The sequence below is a fragment of the Ornithorhynchus anatinus genome, chromosome 1 (assembly GCF_004115215.2).
Source record: "Ornithorhynchus anatinus isolate Pmale09 chromosome 1, mOrnAna1.pri.v4, whole genome shotgun sequence".
Lineage (NCBI taxonomy): Eukaryota > Metazoa > Chordata > Mammalia > Monotremata > Ornithorhynchidae > Ornithorhynchus > Ornithorhynchus anatinus.
Genome location: NC_041728.1, coordinates 57608820 through 57616737, shown reverse-complemented (window position 1 = coordinate 57616737; position 7918 = coordinate 57608820). Strand labels below are relative to the sequence as shown.

The following is a 7918-nucleotide window of genomic DNA, read 5'->3' as shown; positions in this document are numbered from 1 at the left end:
ATTTTTATAGAGTCTTAATATTCTAATCACTTTTCCAAGAAATAATCTTTATAGTCGAAGGTGGAAGCTGAGCTTCAAAGCCAAAAGTGTTAAAATAACATTGTAACTCATTAGAGATCGCAGAACTGTTAGTTGTCGGAGAAAACAAGCCCTTCTAAGTGCTCATTTTGATTTACAAAGAAAATCAAATTTTCTTTTGGAAAGAATTACAACTAGCCCCTTTGGCTCTTGGTTCAGCTCCCCGACCTTTGTGCAACTGCAAACCTCAGGAGATTGACAGAGAGAGACACTGTTTTCTAGCCAATGGAACTCGTGCCAAGGAGCAGGAGGGTTGTTGGAATCTAAATCAAGTTCCATTACTGGCTCTCTGGGTGGCCCGGGCATCATGTAGGCTTTTCAGTTATTCCCATAATACCTTGTGCTATTTTATTTGTAAATAGCTTTGCAGGGCCCCCGCCGAACGGCCAGGAATTTTTATCGAGAGAAACCCACCTCTGCCGGTGACTCATTCGCCAAGGTGACATGACTTGTTAGGCTGAGTCCAATTTCCCAAGCCCGAGTAATCACATCACTAATTCTGACCGCTGCATCTGTCACTAACTGGCAGTCTTGGGAGAGGTGTCCAGATGGTACCACTCCCCCTTCTCTCTCTCTGCCACCTCCGGTCCCTCCCTCACCAGTTGGTCCCAGGCCTTGCTGCTCTCCCCTTAGCTTCTAAGCAGCTAATCTCTGGCTTCTTCCATTGACCAAGAACAGAACTGGGGGACTCAAAGATTGGAATAGAAAACCCACAGAAGTAGATATGTGATATACGTGGGAAAGCAGTCACCTTCCATCTGGTCCCTTTGCTCTGCTGACCCCTCCCAGAAACAGCAGGAAGTAATGCAAAGCTACACTGGAGGTTGAGCCCACAGAGAAATCCCGGAGCCCCAAGGAGCCGAATAGTACTTTCCAAGTGCTCAGTACAGTGCTCCGCACACAGAAAGCGCTCAATAAATACGACTGAATTGAATACACGATTGAACGAAAGGAGTGCCGGGCATATGCCTCTCCCTTGTGGCTAGAGGCAGAAAAGTCTGCACCAAGGGTGTGGTTAATGGAGGAAACTCAACCTTGATCCCACAGAACATTTGCAGAAGTGCCACTGTGAGACCATCAGCTTGAATGTATAGAAGGCTGTCATTTTTACAAAGTTTTTTCACAACGGTAATTTCATTTTATCCTTGCCACAAATCAGAAGTGGGGAGAGGTGTAGGTATCATTGACCCCATTTTCCAGATGGGAAAACTGAGCCCCAGAACAGGTATATGTCCTGCCCGAGATATTCCAGTGGGCCAGTGGCAGAGCCCATCAAACAGAAACTTCTTACCATCGGCTTTAAAGCACTCAGTCACCTTGCCCCCCTCCTACCACGTCTCCCTGCTCTCCTACTACAATCCAGGCCTACGCACTGTACCTCATTTTTGTCTTATCTCACCAACGACCTCTCACCCACATCCTGCCTCTGGCCTGGAACGTCCTCCCTCTTCACATCCGACAATTACTTTCAAAGCCTTATTGAAGTCACAGTTCCAAGAGGCCTGCCCTCACTAAGCCCTCATTTCCTCTTTTCCCACTCCCTTCTGCGTTTGCTACTCCCCTTATTTACCCCTCTATCAGCCTCACAGCACTTACATATCTGTATTGTGATACATAATGCATATATTTATATTAATGTCTGTCTCCCCCTCTAAACTGAAGCTCTCTGTGGACAGGGAATGTGTCTGTTATAGTATTATATTGGGTTCTCCCAAGTGCTGAGTATAATGCTCTGTGCTAAATATGATTGATTGATGGATCTCCTGATTCCTAGACCTGTGTTCTGTCCTCTAAACCACATTGTGTCTACTACTGCAACACACAACTGGCTTTATTTTCTAGGGCTTAGGGCTCACACCTCAAAAAGGTTAAGCCCTTGTGGAGGGACATGAATTTTTTCTGGACTCTAGGAGACAACATGCTTTCCAGGAGTCCTCTAGTAACCTCCTTAAGAACCTAACTTAAATTAGCAGCAACGTATCCCATCCTTCAGTTCCTTCACAAAGTGGGGTCTGCAAGGTAAATGTTCTAGTCCCAGTGTCATTGGGGGAGACCAAGTCCCATCCAGTCATCAACAGGGTTGTGGATAATAATGATGTATTTTAGGGGAAGCAGCGTGGCACAGTGGAAAGAACCTGAGCTTCGGAGTCTATCATGGGTTCGACTTCCGGCTCTGCCACTTGTCAGCTGTGTGCTGTGGGCAAGTCACTTAACTTCTCTGTGCCTCAGTTACCTCGTCTGTAAAATGGGGATTAACTGTGAGCTTCACGTGGGACAACCTGATTACTCTATATCTACCCCAGCGCTTAGAACAGTGCTCTGCACATAGTAAGTGCTTAACAAATACCAACATTATTATTATTATTACTATTAAGCTATGTGCCAAGCAGTGTTCTAAGTGCTGGGATAGATACAAAGTAGTCAGATTGTCCCACGTGGGGCTCACGGACTTAACCCTCATTTTACAGATGAAGTAACTGAGACACAGAGAAGTTGTGACTTGCCCCAAGTCACACAGCTGAGAAGTGGCAGAGCAGGAATTACAACCCATGACCTCTAACTCCCAAGCCTCTGCTCGGTTCCACTAAGCCATGCTGCTTCTTTGAATATAATTGTGGTATTTGTTAAGCGCTGTACTTAGCACTGGCTTAGGTACAAGATAATCAGGTTTGACATGGCTCCTGGCTAAGTAGGAGGAAGAGAAGCAGCATGGTCCAGTGGAAAGAGCAGGCACCTGGAAGTCAGAGATCCTGGGTTCTGTACCCAGCTCTATCACTTATCTGTTGTGTAACCTTGGACAAAGTCACTTAACTTCTCAATGCCTCAGTTTACCCATCTGTAAAATGGAGATTAAAGGTGTGACATGGACTGTGTCCAACTTGATCGTCTTGTACCTACCCCAGTGCTTAGTTCAGTCGTCTGGAACATAGTAAGCACTTAACAGATGCCATAAAAAAAGAGAGAGAAGATATTTAATCCCCATTTTATTCTTGTCTTATGCTGTTGAGTCATCTCTGACCCGTAGCGACTCCTTGAACACATCTCTCCCTGAATGAACCACCTCCATCAGCGATCGTTCTCGTAGTGTATCCATTGAGTTTTCCCGGTAAAAATATGGAAGAGGTTTACCATAGCCTTCTTCCGCACAGTAAACTTGAATCTCCACCTTTGACTCTCTCCCAGGCCGCTGCTGCCAGCATAGGTGAGTTTTGACTTGTAGCAGATTGCCTTTCACTCGCTAGCCACTGCCCAAGCTAGGAATGGAATGGCCTCTGCTAGACTCTTCCTCCCATAGCTGAGACCGCTAGAGTACTAGAAACTCACCAGGTGCAATCCTGAGAGGGGGAATCCTCATTTTACAGATGAGGAAACTGAGGCCCAAAGAATATAAGTGACTTACCCAAAGGTACATATTAGACATGTGATGGAGCTGGGACTAGAACTCAGGTCTTCTGACTCCCTGGCCTGTGCTCTTTTCTTTAGCCCACACTGCTCCCCTAAAAACCTAGCCAAATCCCCGACAACATGCCCTTTCTTCCGTTCCAGGGCAAACAGGGTGTTCAGGGTAAAAATTCTAGTCCCGGTGTGAGATGAGTAGATTGTCGGCTACAGGATCGTCTCTAGTCACCAGCAAGGCTGTAGCTAAATCTATCCTACTACCATCTCTGGAGATGGCTCCAGCCTAGGTTCTGCTGGAGGAGATGGAGAGGACCTTTCCTCCTTTGAATCTGCCCATTTGTCTCTCAAACCCTCTAGCCAGGTAGAGTAATGTGAATGAAGAGGACCTCCTTGTAGGCAAGGGAACAGGTCTACCTACTCTGTTATACTGTACTCTCCCAACCACTTAGTACACACAATAAGTACTCAATACCAACGATTGATTGATTGACCTGTCTCATGTTTTAGCCTTTTCTATAGCCCAGAATATTACCCGAAATTGGAAAGTGCTGTGTCAGCCTCACACAACTATGTCTGCATGGGAACCATCAAGCTCTAAAGCAATCTGACTTATCCACCTGTCCACAGAGGACTTTGCTATGAAAACTACTTGTGGCAATTCATTCGAGAATGGTGGAGCAAACTGAGGTTGAGGGAATACAAATAGTTTGTTTTTCCATTCATACATGCTTTTCTTATTAGCTGGAGTCCACCTGAGTAACAGCTGGTGTCCAGGGATGGTGGTGGCTCTACTTTACCCTCCTCTTGGGTCATCGGTCTACTTGGCTTCTGAAGACACTTAGGGCAATCGTGGGAAAAGAGTGCTGGGTTTGGAGGTATAAGAGCTAGGATGGTGGATATGAATCAGGTGAACCTACTGGGGCTGTTCGAGCCTTGAGTTCGATACGCATTCCTTGCTAACTTTAAATTGAGGCTAAACTAACTGACCCTGTTCAATTTGAGGCCACATGCAAATTCCTTCCAGTAATTCCCCTACTCCCTACAGACTTAGCCAATGTGTGATTTAGACTTGTTTTTACGCGCACACTCACGCATACACACACATACACAAAATTTAGTTCCATAGCAATTGATATTTTCCAACAGTCGCTTGTAAATTTCAAAAATATCACAACCTCCTTGAGTGTTATATTTGATCAACTATGCTAAACTGCTTGAAGCAATTATTTTCCACTAAACCAAGAGTTTTTGATGAGTTGTTATATCACCCAAGTCCCTTTCATCCTGGGTTATATATCTAGGTAGTGAAAGACCCAGGCATGAGCCATGATGCTTAGAGAAGTAGCGTGGCTCAGTGGAAAGAGCCCGGGCTTGGGAGTCAGAGGTCATGGGTTCTAATCCTGACTCTGCCACTTGTCAGCTGGTCAGCTTACTTACTTTGCATATAGTAAGCACTTAACAAATACTATTATTATTATTATTATTCAGTCCTATGACTCGATCCATTCAGTGTACCTGACAACACTCACATTAATGAATCCCTATTGTTTCTAGAGCAACCTTACCCCTGTTACTTACCTACTCGATAATGAATATTCTGTGATTTACAAGCCAAAAGCTTCCATACAGGCCGATTTACTTGACAAAAGATGTCCTCTTATCCTTTATCCCTCTGTATATAGAAGGCAAATGTAGATAAATGAATCAGTGGAATTTATAATAATCATAGTGGTGATGGTATTTGTTAAGCACTTACTGTGTCAAGCACTGTTCTAAGCACTTGTGTAGATAAAAGCTAATCAAGTTGGACACAGTCCCTGTCCCACATGGGGCTCACAGTCTTAATCCCCATTTTATAGATGAGAGAACAGAGGCACAGAGAATAATAATAATGAAGGTATTTGTTAAGTGCTTACTATATGCAAAGCACTGTTCTAATAACTGGGGATACAAGGTGAGCAGGTTGTCCCACGTGAGGCTCACAGTCTTAATTCCCATTTTAGAGATGAGGTAACTGAGGCACAGATAAGTGAAGTGACTTGCCCAAGGTCACACAGCAGACAAGTGGCAGAGCCAGGATTAGATCCCATGACCTTCTGATTCCCAGGCCCATGTGCTATACATTAGGCCATGCTGCTTCCCATATAAAGGGCTTACTGTGTGCTGACCATACAGTGCAGCAGAGTGGGTAGTCATGGTCTCTGACCCCAAGGACATTTAAATGTCATTGGGCTGGAGGTGGGGTGAATAGCAGATGCTTAGAGGGTACAGATCCTATTAGATGGCTTGTAATTGGAGAAGAGTTCCCTTCATTCAGTTGTATTTACTGAGCTCTTACTGTGTGCAGAGCATTCACTTCTGAGAGTACAATACAATAAACAGACTCATTCCCTGCCCATAGCGAACGTACAGTCTAGAGATTCTTGAGTAGAGTATCTGCATGTTTCCACTGAAATCATTTGACTCCTTTTATAAATGGCACTATGTACTAAGCACTATACTAAACACTTGGATAGATATAAGACACAGTCCCTGTCCCACATGGCCCTCAGTCTACAAAGGAGGGAGTAGGATTCAATTCCCATTTTATAAGTGAGGAAACTGAGGCACGAAAAGGTTAAGTGACCTGCCCAAGGTCACACAGATGACAAGAAGTGGAGTCAGAATTAGAACCCAGGTCCTCTGATTCCCAGGCCCTTGCTTTTTCCACTAGGCCACTGCGGTTCCCTAAGTAACCTTCTGATGGATGACCTCCTGGATACCATGCACAGGAATGTTTTAAACAAAGGATGCTTGATAGGATTCTTGATTGATAAGGTTACATATGTGGTAATAGCTCCCACTTTATTAAAAAAAAATTAATTTTAAAAAATGGAAACACCACTCTCTTGGAGTCCCTGCAGTTATAAACTGCTATTTGATGTCATTCTCCGAGCGTCCCGGTGTGATGGGAGGTGGCTATTATGAAAGCTTTTGTTTACATGCATTAAATTACAAAAACCTTTCCAAGAAATGTGTTTTCATTCAGTTATTTACTCACAAAAACAGGTTTCTTGAGACTAGGGGAAAAGAAGTGCAGCTTGTGGCCCATATGGCATCTCCTGACCACAGCAGCCTGCTTTAGAAGTTCTAATCTAGCTAAGTTGGGCAAATGCAGATCCCAGCATGTCACTAACATTTTCCACAGCGATACAGAGCATGGGCATACTGAGGCAAGTGTACAAGAGAAACTCATACTTTCCCATAATGAAAATGCCGTTCAAATGAGTTGAGCTGGGGCTTTCAGATGAAGGACAGATGAAATAAAATAGTATCAGCGGTTATAGGAGACTGGAAAAGATCAAGTGCTAGGTTGTAGCAGAGACTCCAAGCATTTAGTGGTCATGAGTATTCTACAATGTCAGTAAATTAAAGAGTGTACAGCATATGAACTTTTTTTTATTGAAGCCAAATTTCATTTTTCAACCAACGAATTCTTTTACCCTTCGCTGGAAATCTCGTGGGGAACCAGATGTTGGTTACATTACTTCAGTAGTTTTGTTTCTCCACCAGCTACTGCTCTCTAGAGGAGCACTGAGCAACCTACAAAGGGAAAGAATGGAGCGGGAAATGTTTTGGTGGTGGTGAACTACCCTTCTGATTGCACTTGTGTTGTGGTTCACGTTAACAGCAACATCTGCAACAATAGGCTTGAAGTTAGATAACAGTTAAAAGCGCCAAAGAAATAAGTAAAACAAAAGTCATCTGTAGGTCCTTAGAAGTCCACATTTCCCTCTAGACTGTAAGCCCTCCCATCACCCCCGCCAGGCTGTAAGCTTGCTGTGGGCATGGAACGTCTATCAACTGTGCGTGCTCTCCCAAGTGCTTAGATCAGTGCTCTGCACACAATAAGGGCTCAACAGATACAATTTTGATTGATAAGTGATGCTCTGGGTAAAAGTGTGCTGCACTGTGTTAAGCTTGAAACCAAAGTTCATGTTCTACTACCAAAAAAATCCATCAGGAAGGACACTCCATCTTTGCTTTTGAAAATGGATTTTTCTCAGTTATTCCAAAGACAAACATCTGAAATAATTCACATACTTGCTTGTTCTGTCATGTGGAAAGGCCTGAACCCCAAAATGTACCCCTTCTGTATGTTTCAGGAGATTTTTACTGTACATGTAAGAAGATAAGTGACATTAAAAGTTGGATCAAACAAAAGTGTATTCAATTTCCACACTTGACTTAGTGTGTCAGCTCCATGACTTACTGCTCTGTGACCTTGGGCAAGTCACTTCATTTCTTCGTGCCTCAGTTCTCTCATCAGCAGAATAGGGATTCAGTACACGTTCTCTCTCCTATTTAGTCTGTGGGACCTGATTAACTTATATCTACCCCAGTGCTTAGTACAGTGCTTGATATATAGTAAGCGCTTAATAAATAACGTAATTATTATTCG

General features: G+C 43.8%; 1 non-coding gene across 1 annotated transcript; it reads right to left on the bottom strand.

Annotated features, from left to right (window-relative positions):
- Window positions 1-3290: 3290 nt before the first annotated feature.
- Window positions 3291-3423, bottom strand: LOC114816124. The gene has a single exon (XR_003763909.1). It is a non-coding gene; the product is annotated as a small nucleolar RNA SNORA7 (small nucleolar RNA).
- Between the last annotated feature and the right edge of the window lie 4495 nt (window positions 3424-7918).